At 40.8% G+C, this 20,268-nt stretch overlaps 1 long non-coding RNA gene across 1 annotated transcript in view; it reads left to right on the top strand.

Moving 5' to 3' along the window:
* The first annotated feature begins 1,205 nt into the window (after nucleotides 1–1,205).
* LOC102557478 (uncharacterized) overlaps nucleotides 1,206–20,268 on the top strand; it is a 61,128-nt gene continuing 42,065 nt past the window's right edge. The window contains exons 1-3 of the long non-coding RNA XR_005505936.2: nucleotides 1,206–1,438; nucleotides 3,453–3,523; nucleotides 15,478–15,638. This is a non-coding gene — a long non-coding RNA (uncharacterized LOC102557478). The remainder of the gene's footprint in view (nucleotides 1,439–3,452; nucleotides 3,524–15,477; nucleotides 15,639–20,268) is intronic.

The following is a 20,268-nucleotide window of genomic DNA, read 5'->3' as shown; positions in this document are numbered from 1 at the left end:
ACAGTTTAGCATAGCTCTCAGCCCTCATCAGAGAAGGTTCTTCATGAAATAGACATTGGTTAATGAAGAAATCAATAACTGGTGAAAGTGCACAGAACAAGTGTCTTTGGAGTGTTCAATCACAAACACACACACACACACACACTCACATACTCACACACATACAAATGCTCACACACATACACACATGCACACACATGCACACCAACACCCACGTGTATACACACACACAGTCAAGCATGCACACACACGTTCTCATACACACATACACAAATTCACACACACATGCACACATATACACACAATGCACTCATGCATGCACTCACACACATGCCCACACACAATCCCACTGCAGAAGGGATTGTAAAAAGTGGATGTCAAAAGGTATGGGACAAAAATCTTGCTTTCTACACTTGATAAAGTCACTGTACTCATGAGCTTCCAGCTCTTGTGACTGCCTCTGTAAGGCATGAAGAAGATTAAGACTGTCAATATTCCAGCAAATTCCAAAGTGAGTTCGCACCAAGAGGAGTTATTAATAAATTGATGGTTTCTGGGGAGGCATTGCTTTTTTTAAGGTTGTGAGCCCTCGTAGGTCTATCATGTTGGATGGTTCCCACATCCTTGAATATATGGACAGTACAAATTGGACTCAGTGATCTATTTTAAACATACATATGTATATATAGTGTTATATATTTATATAAATTAATAATATTACATAACCAGTAAAATTTATATACATAAATAAATACATACATTGACTGGTTTGCTATGCACTTATGCTTGGTGTGGTACAGAACAAGAGCAGCAGATCACCAGGACAGATGACCAGACAGCTTGTGGAAGAGTTCAGGGTTGCTGGGAGCATGGTTTGGTTGTGTGAGCTTTTGGGCTTCTGGGTTTTCCTGAGGTTTGAAAGAAATCACACACACTTTTTGCTCTAGGAGGAGTCCATGTAAGAACAGCATCACCCATCTCTAAAAATATTTCCCAGTGGATAAACTGTTAAGAAAACGTGTTTGTGTTCACACTTTGAATAGAAATATTTACTATTCAGACTCTGTACTTGAGTGTTGCTTTTTAATCAAATGACTAAGTTCTAAATTGGAGTTTTGCAAAATAATGACCCTAGCCAGGGCACTAAGTTACTTCCTTTCTAGCAAAAGCAAATGATCAAGAATTTCACAAAACCAGCTCAGGCAGACTGGATTAACTACTCTGGACCACGCTGGGGATAAACGAAGACTTTCCGAGAAGATTTTTTTCTTTGCATGCAATGTTAAGAAGTAAGGCTTTTTATAATGGGATTGTTAGAGACATCAAAGGCCCATTGAAGGAAAACTCTTTTCTTCTGGTTATGGGAGTGAAATCTATGGCCTGAGTGAGACCTAATGTTGCAGCTGGAGTGGAAGGATGATGGATATCCACAAGGAAGGTGGGTTCAGGATTTCTCTTTCTCTCTTCCCCATCTTCCTCCTCCAGGTAGCCACTGAGATTTTTATCTATCTATCTATCTATCTATCTATCTATCTATCTATCTATCTATCTATCTATCTACTATCCATCTATCTCTCTATTTTAAGTAAAATTGTTCTCATGCTTCCATTTGAGCACATTGCTAAATTCTTTTATAAACAAGACTAAGAAAGACTAAGAACCACAAGAGGACCTCCTATTTCCCTGGCATTGTATGGTGACTGTGAAGGGCTCCCCCAGTAACAGGGACGGTCAACCGACTTCACTTCATTAACTCTGTTCCTGCTGCTCTTGTTCACCACTGATATCTGCAATTATTCAGTAGTTAGCTCTTCATGGTGAGCCAATAAGAGCTCTCAGCGCCCTTCATGCTGCTGTTGCTGAGATGAATTCCACACCAAGGCCATGTGAGCTGCAAATGTAGGACTCTAATCTAGTATGCTTCATGCTACCCAGTACCTTGATAGGGAGTGTGTGGGTTTCAGGGGCTGGCACTGAAGTAGGATTGCTCATAAAACTGGAAGCAAATGACTCAAGCTAGTTACCATTTACTTTTTCTAATACTTAATTAAATTTTTTTCTTTGAGAATTTCTTAAAAGTGAGAAATGAAATAGAACAATATCTACACCATTGCCCTCTGCTTTAATTTCATGTCTCCTGCTGTTTTGAGGAAAGAATTGTTTGAGTTTATAAAGTTGTTTTAGGAAAAGGAGGAAAGAAGCATTTCTAAGAATCTGTAGACATAGTTTAGATCACTATGAGTTCAGATTTTATTTGTACTTCATATGAATTTTTGCTTTTAAGTGAGTTTGCTTTGTTTTTGAGGCTGTGTTGGCTTTGCTCTCTTAATTCTCCTGATCTAGCGTTTGTTTGCAGTGCTGAGATTGTAGGCACACACTCCCAAATTCAGCCTATAGGCTTCTTTGCAGTGCATAGTCTAGTTTTAAGACAGGATTGAACTAGAATTTGTGCTAGGTGCAAAGAAATGAGAGATGGGTAGGCTGCTTCTTTACTGGTTTACTATTTATTTGAAAATAAAACTCTTAATGCATAAATAATAAATTTCAAAGCATCACAACCAAGTCACTTAATGGGGTCTTGAAGTGGCAAAAGCCTACCCCTTCCCCATGCTTCCTCAACCTTTCCAATCCCTTCTTCCTCAACCCTTTCTGAGATCATATCACCACAGTGGAAGAAGACTGGGAGGGAGGGTATTGGCACATTTGCATGTTCTGCTTTAATACTCTCTGCATAAATAAACTAATAAACTAAGGGTGCTTTCTGGCATGGTAGGGCTTTGCCTGAGGCAACTCCGGGGAATCCCAAAGTTTGTGTACTTCAACTACTCATCAAAGCTACCAATAACAAGTTTCCCAACTTCTCTTTCATTCTTTTCCTTTTTCCCTTTCTCTTCATTCTGTATTAATAATCTCAAATATAGCGTTTTTTAAAAGGATTAAAATGGTCCACATGAGGTGAGAGCTGACTAGTAGAAACAGCTCATAAGTCCATCTTTGATTTTGGGAGAAATTAGTGACTCCCATAGAAAGAATGATTTAGGTAGGGCTTTGGGGTTGTGACTTCATGTTTGGTAAACACTGGAAAATACCATAAGTTGAGAATACTGCAGCTTCTTGTATCAATATAACAAAAGACAGTCAAATCAACTATTATAAATAAGAATAAGTGGAGTGATTTTTCTCCTAATATTAAGCAACACAGACTTTGTGAGTAACAAAAAAATTTAAAAGGCCTTAATATGACCACTTAAATCTTTAAAAAGAAATAGACTAGTAGGAAGTAAGAATACAGGCCATCTTTTGTTCTTCCTATTAAAATTAGAAACAAAACCAAAATTGAAAGAATTCTGCTAAAATAAAGGGGAAATGAGTTCACCTTCTCATTCCATGACCTCTTGCAACATGGAAAGTGTTAACTTAGGATTTTGTTTCTTCCCTTCCATCTCTTTTAGATGCTACCTCAGACTCAGTAGAGCTTCATCATTAATGAGTAATTTATGGATGGCGAATGCTTTTCTTTTCAGTAAGTAGATGTGAATATAGAACTCTAAGAGAACTGGGAATTTCAGGGACCCGATCGATGCCAAGGGCGAGTGACATCAGCCAGGATTTTGTGTGAATTTCTTCAGTGATTATTCAGGCTTTTGAGGATTAGCCAAACTGTAAACATATTATTCATGCTGCCTCCCTTTACCTTCTAAATACTTTGGTCAACATGAGTACATGCTCCCAACAGAGGTAGCTAAAACAAAGGAAAACCAATAAGGAAAATACAGTTATTTGCTTGCTGTTCTTTGTGGGTAACAATATTTGTGATGTCTGAAAATCAGAGACACATCAAATTACGGTGAGGGGACACATAAAAATGAGATCATGAAGGTGTAACTTTATTTAGTTCAGACATGAATTTTCTTTTTAATTTTCATGTGTGTTGTGATTAATGCAGAGATGCGACCAACTTGTTCAATGCAGAAATGAGCACACCCAGGATTGTCTAATTTGATAAAGAATCTGTTTTAAACAAATTCCTAGAATTACAAGGCACTGAAGGAAATGAATGCAGACCTGGCTTCTTTGTACAAGTCATTATTTGTATCTGATGCTGCATTTGCCTTATCTTGGCTTTGAGGTTCGTTGTCTTTACTTGATTTGATTTTCTTCTTATTCTACAGACCCTCAAATTATTTGACTTAGATTGGCAGTGACAATGCTAATAACCAACTGTACAACAGTTGCTAAAAAATGTACAACAAGGGGTTGGGGATTTAGGTCAGTGGTAGAGCGCTCGCCTAGCAAGCTCAAGGCCCTGGGTTCGGTCCTCAGCTCCGAAAAAAAAAAGTACAACAAATGCAGTAGATACCAGGAATGATTTCAAAACTCATCGCAGTCGAAGTAGGAGACTTACATTTGCCTGAGCCTACAAGGGGCTGGATGTTGCTCTGAACTTGCAGACGTAAGCTTAAACAGAGACCGAATGCAGATTCCCAGTGATCAATGATTTAACTGGACTTCCCTGTATTATGTCGGCGTTAGGCTGCTCATTTGGATGCTCGACTAGGGGGGCAAGGAGAATGTCTCAGTGAAGAGTCCATGGCACTAAACAGATTGTCCTAAGCCATTTTAGGCTTGTTGGAAGTGTGATACATGCTTTGTAATGGATTGCCTCATCTGGGTCACTTTTTCCTCCTCTCTATTCCTTTCACTGCTTCTATAACCTTAAAAATGAACATAGTCTACTACTGTTTATGTGGGTCCATACTGTTAACTGTGAGACAAAATGAACTATAATTAACCTCTGAGTTCCAGGAAGCTAGGTTGTAATTTATCTAGGCAAAGTCGAAGGAGATTGTGTTAGGTGTGGGCATGGCAAACCATTCTAGATAGCTAAGGACAAGGTTTAATGCATGCCAAACATGAATGAACACTTTCTATGTGCAGATAACGGAGCTGGCATAGAGAGATGGCTCTGGTTTTCTGTAGTTAAGGGTTTCCTGCTGGAGAGTTATGTATAGTTGAACCTGCCATAGAATTGTAAATAACTACCTGTTTAGGACACAACTTATCCCTTTGCTTGGCTAATGTTCTGAAGAATAAGTTTTGATTGACTCCATATTAGACCATTCAACAGTAAACCTTTTCTTTTGTTTGTTTCTGTTTAGCCTTAGTGATTCCCACATAAGAAAGTAAATAAGTCACTTAGTATGAATCATAAACCATACTCAAAATTTTGGGAGTCTAGTTGCTACTTCGAAGGAGGTAAGGTAGGTGGGCGGTAGTCCAAAGACCATGCAACTTGTCAGGAGAAACCAAGAAGAGTTACATGTAAGTAAATAAATACTCCATTCACACAACAGGAGAAAGTAGAGGAGAAAAGGGGGGAAGGGAAGAACAGAATATATATAACTGCTTATGAGTGAAACTCTGGCTGTTGGGTTGTATACACTGGTTGCTACTTAGGTTTTGATCCTAGGAACAATGTCAAGAGAGCACGTGAATTTCTTTGACTTGTACAAGTACAAGAAAGAACTCTAATAAACTACATTCCAAGCAGCTGATAAGGAGATGTTATCATTATACCCTCATAAGTAAAAGTCAGAGCAGAGGCTGAGAAGACAAGGGAGGAGCCTTGAGAGAAGAGTCAGGTTCAGTTGTGGATGCAGAATGAGGTTAATAAAATGCCCTGGAGTTCTATATTAGGAAGATCTTTATTGTTGAATGTATCCCTTAACCATCCGTGCAATGAACTGAGTAAAGGAGTGATATTATTCAATGACCCTACATTTTCAGCCCAATAAAGAACCAGAAGAGACTTAACAAAACTAGGTAATTGGATGGTGTGATGAAGGTGAAATTTGAAACAGGCAAGTGTGAGGTGATGCACATCTGAAAGAACAATTTAAGATAATCATACACAGTGATGGGTATTGAATTAGCCATGACCTTCCAAGAAAAAGATCATGAGCTTTGCTCAATGTGCAACGGGGCTAAAAATAAGTCACTGGAAGAGGACTGAGAATAATGTGGAAGATATTAAGGTGCCATTATATAAATTGACAGCATATCTTTGTCTAGAATATTATGTTGGGTTTTTGTCGCATCATAAAAATGGAATGGAAGCAACAGAGAAGTGCACTGATGGTCAGTTAAACTAATTGGCTGCATAGGATATGCTTCATTATGAAGGGAATATTTTTGTGCAATTTAAAGCTATCCTGTTGCAAAAATCCTATAGTGATGTAAACGACAGATATTTACAAGTCCTGATGGCATCTGGGCTGTTCTCATTAAGGAGGAAGTAAATACTGACATTTTCCACTGAAGTCTTTGTTGGACTTTGGTAATCAAGACATTTTATCCCAAGTAGAGACATGAATAAAGTTGGAAGTAAAAGTTAGAAGGTAGCATTGTTTTGTATTTGTTTTTTTTTTAATAAAATAAAAAAACCCCAAAAACTCCACTAGCATTTTTATGTGGGTTGAATCAATACTTGCGTGTCACTTACGAGATTATTGGTATCACTATAATGATAATTCCAGGTCACTGTATAACTCTTTTTTTTTTTTTTTTTTTTTTTTTTTTTTATTAACTTGAGTATTTCTTATATACATTTCGAGTGTTATTCCCTTTCCCGGTTTCCGGGCAAACATCCCCCTCCCCCCTCCCCTTCCTTATGGGTGTTCCCCTCCCAACCCTCCCCCCATTGCCGCCCTCCCCCCATAGACTAGTTCACTGTGGGTTCAGTCTTAGCAGGACCCAGGGCTTCCCCTTCCACTGGTGCTCTTACTAGGATATTCATTGCTACCTATGGGGTCAGAGTCCAGGGTCAGTCCATGTATAGTCTTTAGGTAGTGGCTTAGTCCCTGGAAGCTCTGGTTGCTTGGCATTGTTGTACTTTTGGGGTCTCGAGTCCCTTCAAGCTCTTCCAGTTCTTTCTCTGATTCCTTCAATAGGGGACCTATTCTCAGTTCAGTGGTTTGCTGCTGGCATTCGCCTCTATATTTGCTGTATTCTGGCTGTGTCTCTCAGGAGCGATCTACATCCGGCTCCTGTCGGTCTGCACTTCTTTGCTTCATCCATCTTGTCTAATTGGGTGGCTGTATATGTATGGGCCACATGTGGGGCAGGCTCTGAATGGGTGTTCCTTCAGTCTCTGTTTTAATCTTTGCCTCTCCCTTCCCTGCCAAGGGTATTCTTTTTCCTCATTTAAAGAAGGAGTGAAGCATTCACATTTTGATCATCCGTCTTGAGTTTCGTTTGTTCTAGGGATCTAGGGTAATTCAAGCATTTGGGCTAATAGCCACTTATCAATGAGTGCATACCATGTATGTCTTTCTGTGATTGGGTTAGCTCACTCAGGATGATATTTTCCAGTTCCAACCATTTGCCTACGAATTTCATAAACTCGTTGTTTTTGATAGCTGAGTAATATTCCATTGTGTAGATGTACCACATTTTCTGTATCCATTCCTCTGTTGAAGGGCATCTGGGTTCTTTCCAGCTTCTGGCTATTATAAATAAGGCTGCGATGAACATAGTGGAGCACGTGTCTCTTTTATATGTTGAGGCATCTTTTGGGTATATGCCCAAGAGAGGTATGGCTGGATCATCAGGCAGTTCAATGTCCAATTTTCTGAGGAACCTCCAGACTGATTTCCAGAATGGTTTTACCAGTCTGCAATCCCACCAACAATGGAGGAGTGTTCCTCTTTCTCCACATCCTCGCCAGGATCTGCTGTCACCTGAGTTTTTGATCTTAGCCAATCGCACTGGTGTGAGGTGAAATCTCAGGGTTGTTTTGATTTGCATTTCCCTTATGACTAAAGATGTTGAACATTTCTTTAGGTGTTTCTCAGCCATTCGGCATTCCTCAGCTGTGAATTCTTTGTTTAGCTCTGAACCCCATTTTTTAATAGGGTTATTTGTTTCCCTGCGGTCTAACTTCTTGAGTTCTTTGTATATTTTGGAAATAAGGCCTCTATCTGTTGTAGGATTGGTAAAGATCTTTTCCCAATCTGTTGGTTGCCGTTTTGTCCTAACCACAGTGTCCTTTGCCTTACAGAAGCTTTGCAGTTTTATGAGATCCCATTTGTCGATTCTTGATCTTAGAGCATAAGCCATTGGTGTTTTGTTCAGGAAATTTTTTCCAGTGCCCATGTGTTCGAGATGCTTCCCTAGTTTTTCTTCTATTAGTTTGAGTGTGTCTGGTTTGATGTGGAGGTCCTTGATCCACTTGGACTTAAGCTTTGTACAGGGTGATAAGGATGGATCGATCTGCATTCTTCTACATGTTGCCCTCCAGTTGAACCAGCACCATTTGCTGAAAATACTATCTTTTTTCCATTGGATGGTTTTGGCTCCTTTGTCAAAAATCAAGTGACCATAGGTGTGTGGGTTCATTTCTGGGTCTTCAATTCTATTCCATTGGTCTATCTGTCTGTCTCTGTACCAATACCATGCAGTTTTTATCACTATTGCTCTGTAATACTGCTTGAGTTCAGGGATAGTGATTCCCCCTGAAGTCCTTTTATTGTTGAGGATAGCTTTAGCTATCCTGGGTTTTTTGTTATTCCAGATGAATTTGCAAATTGTTCTGTCTAACTCTTTGAAGAATTGGATTGGTATTTTGATGGGGATTGCATTGAATCTGTAGATTGCTTTTGGTAAAATGGCCATTTTTACCATATTAATCCTGCCAATCCATGAGCATGGAAGATCTTTCCATTTTCTGAGGTCTTCTTCAATTTCTTTCCTCAGTGTCTTGAAGTTCTTATTGTACAGATCTTTTACTTGCTTGGTTAAAGTCACACCGAGGTACTTTATATTATTTGGGTCTATTATGAAGGGTGTCGTTTCCCTAATTTCTTTCTCGGCTTGTTTCTCTTTTGTATAGAGGAAGGCAACTGATTTATTTGAGTTAATTTTATACCCAGCCACTTTGCTGAAGTTGTTTATCAGCTTTAGTAGTTCTCTGGTGGAACTTTTGGGATCACTTAAATATACTATCATGTCATCTGCAAATAGTGATATTTTGACCTCTTCTTTTCCGATCTGTATCCCTTTGATCTCCTTTTGTTGTCTGATTGCTCTGGCTAGAACTTCAAGAACTATATTGAATAAGTAGGGAGAGAGTGGGCAGCCTTGTCTAGTCCCTGATTTTAGTGGGATTGCTTCAAGTTTCTCTCCATTTAGTTTAATGTTAGCAACTGGTTTGCTGTATATGGCTTTTACTATGTTTAGGTATGGGCCTTGAATTCCTATTCTTTCCAGGACTTTTATCATGAAGGGGTGTTGAATTTTGTCAAATGCTTTCTCAGCATCTAATGAAATGATCATGTGGTTCTGTTCTTTCAGTTTGTTTATATAATGGATCACGTTGATGGTTTTCCGTATATTAAACCATCCCTGCATGCCTGGGATGAAGCCTACTTGATCATGGTGGATGATTGTTTTGATGTGCTCTTGAATTCGGTTTGCCAGAATTTTATTGAGTATTTTTGCGTCGATATTCATAAGGGAAATTGGTCTGAAGTTCTCTTTCTTTGTTGTGTCTTTGTGTGGTTTAGGTATAAGAGTAATTGTGGCTTCGTAGAAGGAATTCGGTAGTGCTCCATCTGTTTCAATTTTGTGGAATAGTTTGGATAATATTGGTATGAGGTCTTCTATGAAGGTTTGATAGAATTCTGCACTAAACCCGTCTGGACCTGGGCTCTTTTTGGTTGGGAGACCTTTAATGACTGCTTCTATTTCCTTAGGAGTTATGGGGTTGTTTAACTGGTTTATCTGTTCCTGATTTAACTTCGATACCTGGTATCTGTCTAGGAAATTGTCCATTTCCGGAAGATTTTCAAGTTTTGTTGAATATAGGTTTTTATAGTAAGATCTGATGATTTTTTGAATTTCCTCTCAATCTGTTGTTATGTCTCCCTTTTCATTTCTGATTTTGTTAATTTGGACACACTCTCTGTGTCCTCCCGTTAGTCTGGCTAACGGTTTATCTATCTTTTTGATTTTCTCAAAGAACCAACTTTTGGTTCTGTTGATTCTTTCTATGGTCCTTTTTGTTTCTACTTGGTTGATTTCAGCTCTGAGTTTGATTATTTCCTGCCTTCTACTCCTCCTGGGTGTATTTGCTTCTTTTTGTTCTAGAGCTTTTAGGTGTGCTGTCAAGCTGCTGACATATGTTCTTTCCTGTTTCTTTCTGCAGGCACTCAGCGCTATGAGTTTTCCTCTTAGCACAGCTTTCATTGTGTCCCATAAGTTTGAGTATGTTGTATCTTCATTTTCATTAAATTCTAAAAAGTTTTTAATTTCTTTCTTTATTTCTTCCTTGACCAGGTTATCATTGAGTAGAGCATTGTTTAATTTCCACGTATATGTGGGCATTCTTCCCTTATTGTTATTGAAGACCAGTTTTAGGCCGTGGTGGTCCGATAGCACGCATGGGATTATTTCTATCTTTCTGTACCTGTTGAGGCCCGTTTTTTGACCAATTATATGGTCAATTTTGGAGAAAGTACCATGAGGAGCTGAGAAGAAGGTATATCCTTTTGCTTTAGGATAGAATGTTCTATAAATATCCGTTAAGTCCATTTGGCTCATGACTTCTCTTAGTCTGTCTACATCACTGTTTAATTTCTGTTTCCATGATCTGTCCATTGATGAGAGTGGGGTGTTGAAATCTCCCACTATTATTGTGTGAGGTGCAATGTGTGTTTTGAGCTTTAGTAAGGTTTCTTTTACATATGTAGGTGCCCTTGTATTTGGGGCATAGATATTTAGGATTGAGAGTTCATCTTGGTTGATTTTTCCTTTGATGAATATGAAGTGTCCTTCCTTATCTTTTTTGATGACTTTTAGTTGGAAATTGATTTTATTTGATATTAGAATGGCTACTCCAGCTTGCTTCTTCTGACCATTTGCTTGGAAAGTTGTTTTCCAGCCTTTCACTCTGAGGTAGTGTCTGTCTTTGTCTCTGAGGTGTGTTTCCTGTAGGCAGCAGAATGCAGGGTCCTCGTTGCGTATCCAGTTTGTTAATCTATGTCTTTTTATTGGGGAGTTGAGGCCATTGATATTGAGAGATATTAAGGAATAGTGATTATTGCTTCCCGTTATATTCATATTTGATGTGAGGTTATGTTTGTGTGCTTTCATTCTCTTTGTTTTGTTGCCAAGACGATTAGTTTCTTGCTTCTTCTAGGGTATAGCTTGCCTCCTTATGTTGGGCTTTACCATTTATTATCCTTTGTAGTGCTGGATTTGTAGAAAGATATTGTGTAAATTTGGTTTTGTCATGGAATATCTTGGTTTCTCCATCAATGTTAATTGAGAGTTTTGCTGGATACAGTAATCTGGGCTGGCATTTGTGTTCTCTTAGGGTCTGTATAACATCAGTCCAGGATCTTCTGGCCTTCATAGTTTCTGGCGAGAAGTCTGGTGTGATTCTGATAGGTCTCCCTTTATATGTTACTTGACCTTTTTCCCTTACTGCTTTTAATATTCTTTCTTTATTTTGTGCGTTTGGTGTTTTGACAATTATGTGACGGGAGGTGTTTCTTTTCTGGTCCAATCTATTTGGAGTTCTATAGGCTTCCTGTATGTCTATGGGTATCTCTTTTTTTAGGTTAGGGAAGTTTTCTTCTATGATTTTGTTGAAGATATTTACTGGTCCTTTGAGCTGGGAGTCTTCACTCTCTTCTATACCTATTATCCTTAGGTTTGATCTTCTCATTGAGTCCTGGATTTCCTGTATGTTTTGGACCAGTAGCTTTTTCCGCTTTACATTATCTTTGACAGTTGAGTCAATGATTTCTATGGAATCTTCTGCTCCTGAGATTCTCTCTTCCATCTCTTGTATTCTGTTGGTGAAGCTTGTATCTACAGCTCCTTGTCTCTTCTTTTGGTTTTCTATATCCAGGGTTGTTTCCATGTGTTCTTTCTTGATTGCTTCTATTTCCATTTTTAATTCCTTCAACTGTTTGATTGTGTTTTCCTGGAATTCTTTCAGGGATTTTTGCGATTCCTCTCTGTAGGCTTTTACTTGTTTATTAATGTTTTCCTGTGCTTCCCTAAGTGTGTTCATGTCTTTCCTGAAGTCCTCCAGCATCATGATCAAATATGATTTTGAAACTAGATCTTGCTTTTCTGGTGTGTTTGGATATTCCATGTTTGTTTTGGTGGGAGAATTGGGCTCAGATGATGGCATGTAGTCTTGGTTTCTGTTGCTTGGGTTCCTGCGCTTGCCTCTCGCCATCAGATTATCTCTAGTGTTACTTTGTTCTGCTATTTCTGACAGTGGCTAGACTGTCCTATAAGCCTGTGTGTCAGGAGTGCTGTATACCTGTTTTCCTCTCTTTCAGTCAGTTATGGGGACAGAGTGTTCTGCTTTCGGGCGTGTAGTTTTTCCTCTCTACAGGTCTTCAGCTGTTCCTGTGGGCCTGTGTCTTGAGTTCACCAGGCAGCTTTCTTGCAGCAGAAAATTTGGTCTTACCTGTGGTCCCGAGGCTCAGGTTTGCTCGTGGGGTGCTGTCCAGGGGCTCTCTGCAGCGGCAGCAACCAGGAAGACCTGTGCCGCCCCTTCCGGGAGCTTCAGTGCACCAGGGTTCCAGATGGTCTTTGGCTTTTTCCTCTGGCTTCCGAGATGTGTGTGCAGGGAGCAGTCTCTTCTGGTTTCCCAGGCCTGTCTGCCTCTCTGAAGGTTTAGCTCTCCCTCCCACGGGATTTGGGTGCAGAGAACTGTTTATCCGGTCTGTTTCCTTCAGGGTCCGGCGGTGTCTCCGGCAGGGGTCCTGCCGCTCCTGGGCCCTCCCCCACGGGAGCCCAGAGGCCTTATACAGTTTCCTCTTGGGCCAGGGATGTGGGCAGGGGTGAGCAGTGTTGGTGGTCTCTTCCGCTCTGCAGCCTCAGGAGTGCCCACCTGACCAGGCGGTTGGGTCTCTCTCTCACCGGGTCTGGGAGCAGAGAGCTGCTGCGGGCCGGGATCCGCGGGTGTGGGACTTCCGGTAAACACAGAACGTGCCCGGTTCTAGAGAAATTCTGCTTCCGTGTGTCCCAAGCTCACCAGGCAGCTTTCTTGCAGCAGAAAATTTGGTCTTACCTGTGGTCCCGAGGCTCAAGTTCGCTCGTGGGGTGCTGCCCAGGGGCTCTCTGCAGCGGCAGCAACCAGGAAGACCTGTGCCGCCCCTTCCGGGAGCTTCAGTGCACCAGGGTTCCAGATGGTCTTTGGCTTTTTCCTCTGGCGTCCGAGATGTGTGTGCAGGGAGCAGTCTCTTCTGGTTTCCCAGGCCTGTCTGCCTCTCTGAAGGTTTAGCTTTCCCTCCCACGGGATTTGGGTGCAGAGAACTGTTTATCCGGTCTGTTTCCTTCAGGGTCCGGCGGTGTCTGTGGCAGGGGTCCTGCCGCTCCTGGGCCCTCCCCCACGGGAGCCCAGAGGCCTTATACAGTTTCCTCTTGGGCCAGGGATGTGGGCAGGGGTGAGCAGTGTTGGTGGTCTCTTCCGCTCTGCAGCCTCAGGAGTGCCCACCTGACCAGGCGGTTGGGTCTCTCTCTCACCGGGTCTGGGAGCAGAGAGCTGCTGCGGGCCGGGATCCGCGGGTGTGGGACTTCCGGTAAACACAGAACGTGCCCGGTTCTAGAGAAATTCTGCTTCCGTGTGTCCCAAGCTCACCAGGCAGCTTTCTTGCAGCAGAAAATTTGGTCTTACCTGTGGTCCCGAGGCTCAAGTTCGCTCGTGGGGTGCTGCCCAGGGGCTCTCTGCAGCGGCCCTGTATAACTCTTAAAATACTTCCCAAATCTGATAAAACAAATCTATGAATAAAGTAAACAAGTTTTCTTGAAAAGAAAGTATTGAACAGAAGTATTTGACCAAATTTTCAACAAAGGCATTAATTTATGGTAAGCATATTCGTGTGTGTGTGTGTGTGTGTGTGTGTGTGTGTGTGTGTGTGTGTGTTTGACTGTGTATGTCCGTGTTCTGAGAATTCCATTCGTATTCATGAGGAAAAAAATGAGTTAAGGCTGAAAGTCATTTTGAGATAAAGAAAGGAAGTGTTCCAATGGAGGCTGCTTCCTCTTTTCTCTGGGAACTGTGGAGAAGAAGCTGTTGTACTCCCCCTGTCATCCAGGCATGTATGCCTAGTAGCCCCTGACATAATTTCCTTTGAAGCAGGCCTGAGAAATTCCCTCTGGGATGCATACCCACAGTTCAGGCTACCCAGGAGGTCTCATGGGGAGGATCTCCTGAATCTCCTGAGTTGGATACAAATGGGATCAGCACAGCAAGACCACATCTCAAACAACAGTAAGCCTGAAATCTGGTGACAGCAGTTTCTTACTTATGAAGCCTTGGCTTCTAGATTTATTTTTTAAACTTTACAATGATGTGAGAGCAATATACAATCAGGAACGAGGCTGCTTCAGATATTAAACTTGGCCTGCAAGGGTCTGGGGGATACATTCTTCGAGATGCTGGGTCACAGAAGAAGCACTACAGTTCTCAATCCCCGGAGCCTAGAGGACAGAAGCCCTCCCCTCTGTATGTGCTATTCAGCTGTAACTTTGATGGGTAAGTATGCAGAAAACAATTTCAGCCTGTGATATAGCCAGTTAGTGGAGGATTTATGAAGACATATTTTGTAGGTCAGGAACATATGCAATTGGTAATGAGACTATAATCAAAATGAATTATAGTTCTTCAAGAAGTGACTCCAGAAACATGAGCTCCGGAACAGTTGGCTTCATGATTGTAATAGGCTGGCCTGTATTTTTTCCCTCTAGGGAGTTTGTTTATATACAAGTGACACTGTGTGGATAGTTTCCTTTATTGCTCCAGAAAATGATCTATGGAAATACGAACAACAACAGTGCATGGCATTAAGCAAGAAGGAAGAGCTAATTTTTGTCTAGGTGTTAGCATTGACGTTTAGCCATGTATAATGTACTAACACAATTAACTAAAATATACCGTTCCCGAAATGTGCTATAACCAAACACACTATATTTTTCATATGATTTGCAATTTCCATGGAGAGCTCATTTGGATTACGTTTATAATATTCATTTAGCAAACTCCATTAGCAATGTTTACAAGTGCTTATGGATCCGGTAAATGAGTTTGCGGATGTGCTGTGAACGAAGCTAAATGCATCCATTTGTGTATGGGATCTAATGCATAAACTCATTCCAATCAGGCAGGGTGTATAGCACATTAAACTGTAACCTGAGAGTCTGGGTTTTTACATGGTGCCTACGTTCTCTCATGTGACTGAATTGATTAACCTTTTGGTTGCTTGATTTTTCCTTGAAAGGGAAACCTCATTGAAAATTTGGATTAATCTGAGCATTTAAGTATGAGAATCCTTGGGAACAAACAAACAAACCACACACACACACACACACACACACACACACACACACACACACACACACCAGAATGCAATGATGCTTTGCCTCTGACTGGCTGTTGGTTATGTCTTTCTGTAGGAAAAGCACTTAAGCACACCTGGTTTCTAATCCACCAACTGCAACAATGGGAGTCTCACTCTTAGACTCTTAGGATTTTCCGAAGATGCGAAATCTATGTCTTGCAAAAAGAACTAATTTAAAAGCTGAACTTAAACATCATCAAGATGACCCATTTCATGGTATGTATTTTCCTTTACCAATAAAGGCTCCCAGTAACAAGACAAAGCAACAAAAACAAAACTATTTTAACCATTTAAATTTGTCTAGTTGATTCTACTCATGAGAAATGTCTAGAGATGGTTAAAAAGAATAAAGGCCCTTTGTTTGAACCACTTTGGGTTACCAGTTCGGGATGCAGAGTTCTAGGTTACTGCTCACCCTAGGTCAAGACAGGGTGAAGATATGGGTGCTGGGAAGGGAGCAGGGAGCTGTTAGAAGCAGTCCTCTGCAGAGCTCCTGAGATTACATAATACTAATACCTAGATAATGTTAAAGCCAGCTATGCTGGCAGGAGGATCGTAAGCTTTGGTCCAGTATAGGAGATATAGCAGGACCTTGTTTAAAAAACAAAATACTGACCATAGGCTATACGCATGTTGTATGAATCTTGAATATTCATAGCAATATTACATGGATAGGTATTTATCTTTTTATCTTTATTTTAAAAACGAAAATAAAAAATTAATATGGTCCCAGGGTCACAGCTGTGAAGGGCAAGTGCTGGTGCCTCCAGCGCCTCTGCTGTTGAGTGCTGTAGACGATTCGTAGTTTCCTTATAGTTCACATGGAGCGTCAACTTGGATGGGAAGAGAAGGTGGCAATTCTACTAGAGTATGAGTTTGCTCCAGGTTGGGCTTGCTAAAGAGCTAGGATGAAGTCTTCTTCAGCCTACGTTAAAAACGAGTTGCAGACCTTCAAGCCTGTTTGATTTGATGAGAAACTTATCAAACAGTGCCATCCAACGAGGAGATTTTCTTGTCTTCTTTCAAAATCAAGTTGGGAATTTCAGTTATTATTTAAATTTTTTTCACAAATATAGTTTTTTTCCCATAGAACACAGATGCTCTTAACTTCCTAGCAGTCACCATCTGCACCTCAATTTACATTTCCCAAAACACTGCTGACATCTGTTTAAATGCCAATCTCCTCCCAACGCAGTTGGATTTTAGCTCAAGAGTGATATCCTATACTGATTTGGAATTTCAAATTCACACTAATTTCCATCAGAATGCTCAATAAGTGCAGGTACACGGGCTCTCTGCGTCCCCTAGAGAAGTTCTCTTTGGAAAAAAATGGAGGCGCACACTGAGAGTAGGCTGTTACTTCTGAGGGAACATGGGTTCAGTTCATCATCTTTGAGAAAAGGATAGACTGTGCTCTGGGCCATGTCCTGAGGACTCCACTGTCATTGTGAAGATTCCCTTTCTGGTCCATCTTCTTTCCGTACACGGATGGTTGACGTTCTCCAATGAGTAGGCATACAAGGACAGGAACAGAATCCACCTGGGGTGGTGACCATGTGGGAATGCAGCCGAGAACTGGTTGATTATCAGGACTCACTGAATAACAAGCTTCCAAAAAAAAAAAAAAAAAAAGACCGGATCAGAAAAGGAATGCATGGAGATTCTGACCCCATACTCCCGTTGCTCCTTCAAAATCAGAACTCAAATAAAATACACACTAAGTTTAATAACACTGAATTGTTTTTTTAATCTCAGTTATTTTAAAGTCAGAGGAATATTACTTAAAAATTCTCAAGAATGTCAAATATTTATCTACTGAGGGTAAATCGGATTTGTAAAAAATTAAAAAGTCATCTGAAATGTTACATGCTGTACAATGGGTTTAGGGGAACAGTTTCCTCCGTATGGTTCACAGACTAACTCTGAAACGGCACTTTGAAAAAGCAAGTTTAAATCCTTTTTACATAATGGAGGCCGCACTGGATAAGATATGTTCGCTTTCAGGAAGAATTCTTTATATATATTTGGTATTGTTGGTATTTTAGAACCAGATAGAACTGGGATTCAGATCTGCCTTCAGATATTTCAAGATGTATGACTTGAAATACTTAACTGGACTATGTATTACTGACCTCCCTCCTGGAACTTACTTCACCTACAGGGTGGGGATTGTGAGCATAAGGAGGGTGACACGTCAGGTACTTTTCCCACACTCAGGAGCAGTAAGCTCTCGTAGAGCAATGATGTTTCATTACTTTGTGCTTTCAGTGTAGACACACAGATCTTGGGGTGTAGTGCTGAGGTCGTACTGCCGTACCAAATTACCTAGACTGAGTATTCGTAACAAATGGGAATTTATTTCTCATAGTTCTGGAAGCTGGATGTGTCTAAAGAAGTGACTACATTTGGGCGTGGCCACATCACATCTGATTTCTCTATTTCTAGGTTGCAAACCTTGTCTAGTGAAAGTCCTCTTTTCTACTTGTATCTCTGGATGGACTTTACAGAATTCTGCCCCTTATCAATATCAGGCCTCGGTCAACTCCAGGATTCTAGAGAGTCTTGTTTCTGTCTATAGAAGGTCTGCCTCTTCTGTAAACTGAGACTTTAAAGAATAACTTAGAAAATACTCCATTCATTCATTTAGCACTCATTCACTCACTCACTCACTCATTCATTCATTCACTCATTCACTCATTCACTCACTCATTCACTCATTCACTCATTCACTCATTCACTCATTCATTCACTCATTCACTCACTCACTCATTCATTCACTCATTCACTCATTCACTCATTCACTCATTCACTCATTCTTTGAAACGTAGAGCCAGAGTCTCATTTTGTAGCTAAGGTTGGCCTGGACCTCACTTTTTAGCTCAGACTGGCCTATACTCACCACCATTCCCCTGCCTTAACCTCATGAATTCTAGAATTCTAGATACACCACTGATATCTCTACATTTTAAATTACAAATACAAATGGTAGTGGAGAGAGTACACTGCTCCCTCCTCGTGTTTAGTATTAAGTCTCGCTAAGGTCTGTAAGAAACGCTTCTAGCAAAAGCAAAGCAGTCCTTGCAGCAAAATCTCTCTTTCTGGAGAAGTGATTTTCATATTTTCTTTTCATTTTGTTTGGCAAAAATGCCTCAGCTAAAACGAGATGTCTGACTCATTTCTACAGCCAAATATTTCTGAAATAAAAGTTTGGGGTTTTAAAAATAAAAAAAAAAAGTTAAAACCCAGCTCATTTCTAAAATAGGCTTATAACTTGCTGATTTCCAACCAAAATGTTTAGGGATAAAACTGTAGTTAAACAAGTACTTAAAAAAAAAACTCAGTAGACTCTTTCCTTCAAATTGAATTTTGCAGAGATGATTAAAAAGAGAAGCTCATAACAGCAGGGCGCTTATGGTTACAGAAGGAAGAGGAGGTCCGCCCTTCCTCCTCATATTCCTTCCTTCTATTTCCGGCTTCCCTTCAGAACTCCAACACTGCCTCAGAAGCCAGAGGGCTCCCTGACAGAAACTTCTCTAACTCCTCAGGCAGGCCCGGTGCTCCTTTACTTCATATATTGCTCTCTCCTCGAGGGAAAGAAGGGGGAAAAGGCAAGGAGCCTTTTCTGCATAGAGCATTAACCCCGTCAGCTTGAGTCAGCAGGACACAGACAAGTCCGTCTGCTGACAGCTCAGCTCTCTGTGCTCTGCCCGGCATTCAGCGGTGCTTCTGGGTTTAGACAAGCTCCGTTTTTGTTGATGGTAGTGCTCTTCTGCTTGACTAAACAGATCTCCTCCACTGACTTTCAAATCGAGAGGACACAGCCACAGTCTTTAAAAGTAGCTGTGCTCCTGTTTGCTACATTGGCCATGCTGGTCTTTTCCTTTGTCAAAGTGAAATGTCAAAGCGCGCGTGCGTGTGTGTGTGTGTGTGTGTGTGTGTGTGTGTGTGTGTGTGTGTGTATGTGTGTAACCAATGCTCTGAGAAAGCACACACAGGCTTTCTGTCGAGTCCTTCCAGTTATGAAAGGCAGTTTTGCCCTCAGTAAGTTGTCTTTGGTGAGGAAGCATATAGGGAGTTGTCACCTTGACCTGTCCGCTTCCCCATTCCCTGTGAGGTGTTGGTGTAGCTTCTGCAGAGATCCTCTGTGTCTGTTCCTTTGATTGTCGTAAGGACTTTATAACTCATTCAACTCAAGAAGAGAAACTGTGTAGTATTCACTCCGGGCCCAAGACAGACATCGATCAGGACTGGTGCTCACTGAGATGCAGCACAGCCATCAAAATCTGGAAGCAGTGAAAGAAAGGTGAAGGTTCCAAACTAAAAACAGAGCTTCTTGTATCAAATGTAACGTAGTAAGATAAGGGAGAACACCTATGCAGGAGTGCCCGAGTGACTAACACATCTGCCTGGAATGCTTCAACCATGGGTGCCAGTCTCCCTGGTGATTACTCGTTGTGGCAAAAAAAAAAAAAAGTTTCAAAAATACCCATGTAATCATTCTCATCATATAAAGTGAATTAACTCAATCTCAGAAAGATATATATGGTGTTTTCTATATTTGTGGGTCCTATATTTTATCTTGTGACATAGGTACAGATGACACGCAATTAGAAACAAAACTGTCTTGGAAACCAAGGGGGACAACAGGGAAGGGTGAGAATGCCACAGAGGGGAATGCTGGTGTGTTAGTTCTCTGGAGGCATGCTACTGATATGATGGCTTTATTAAAGATGCCCTTCAACAGAGGAATGGATACAGAAAATGTGGTACATCTACACAATGGAATATTACTCAGCTATCAAAAACAACGAGTTTATGAAATTCGTAGGCAAATGGTTGGAACTGG

This window comes from Rattus norvegicus, chromosome 6 (genome assembly GCF_036323735.1).
Source record: "Rattus norvegicus strain BN/NHsdMcwi chromosome 6, GRCr8, whole genome shotgun sequence".
Classification (NCBI taxonomy): Eukaryota; Metazoa; Chordata; class Mammalia; order Rodentia; family Muridae; genus Rattus; species Rattus norvegicus.
This window is presented reverse-complemented; position numbering and strand designations above follow the sequence as displayed.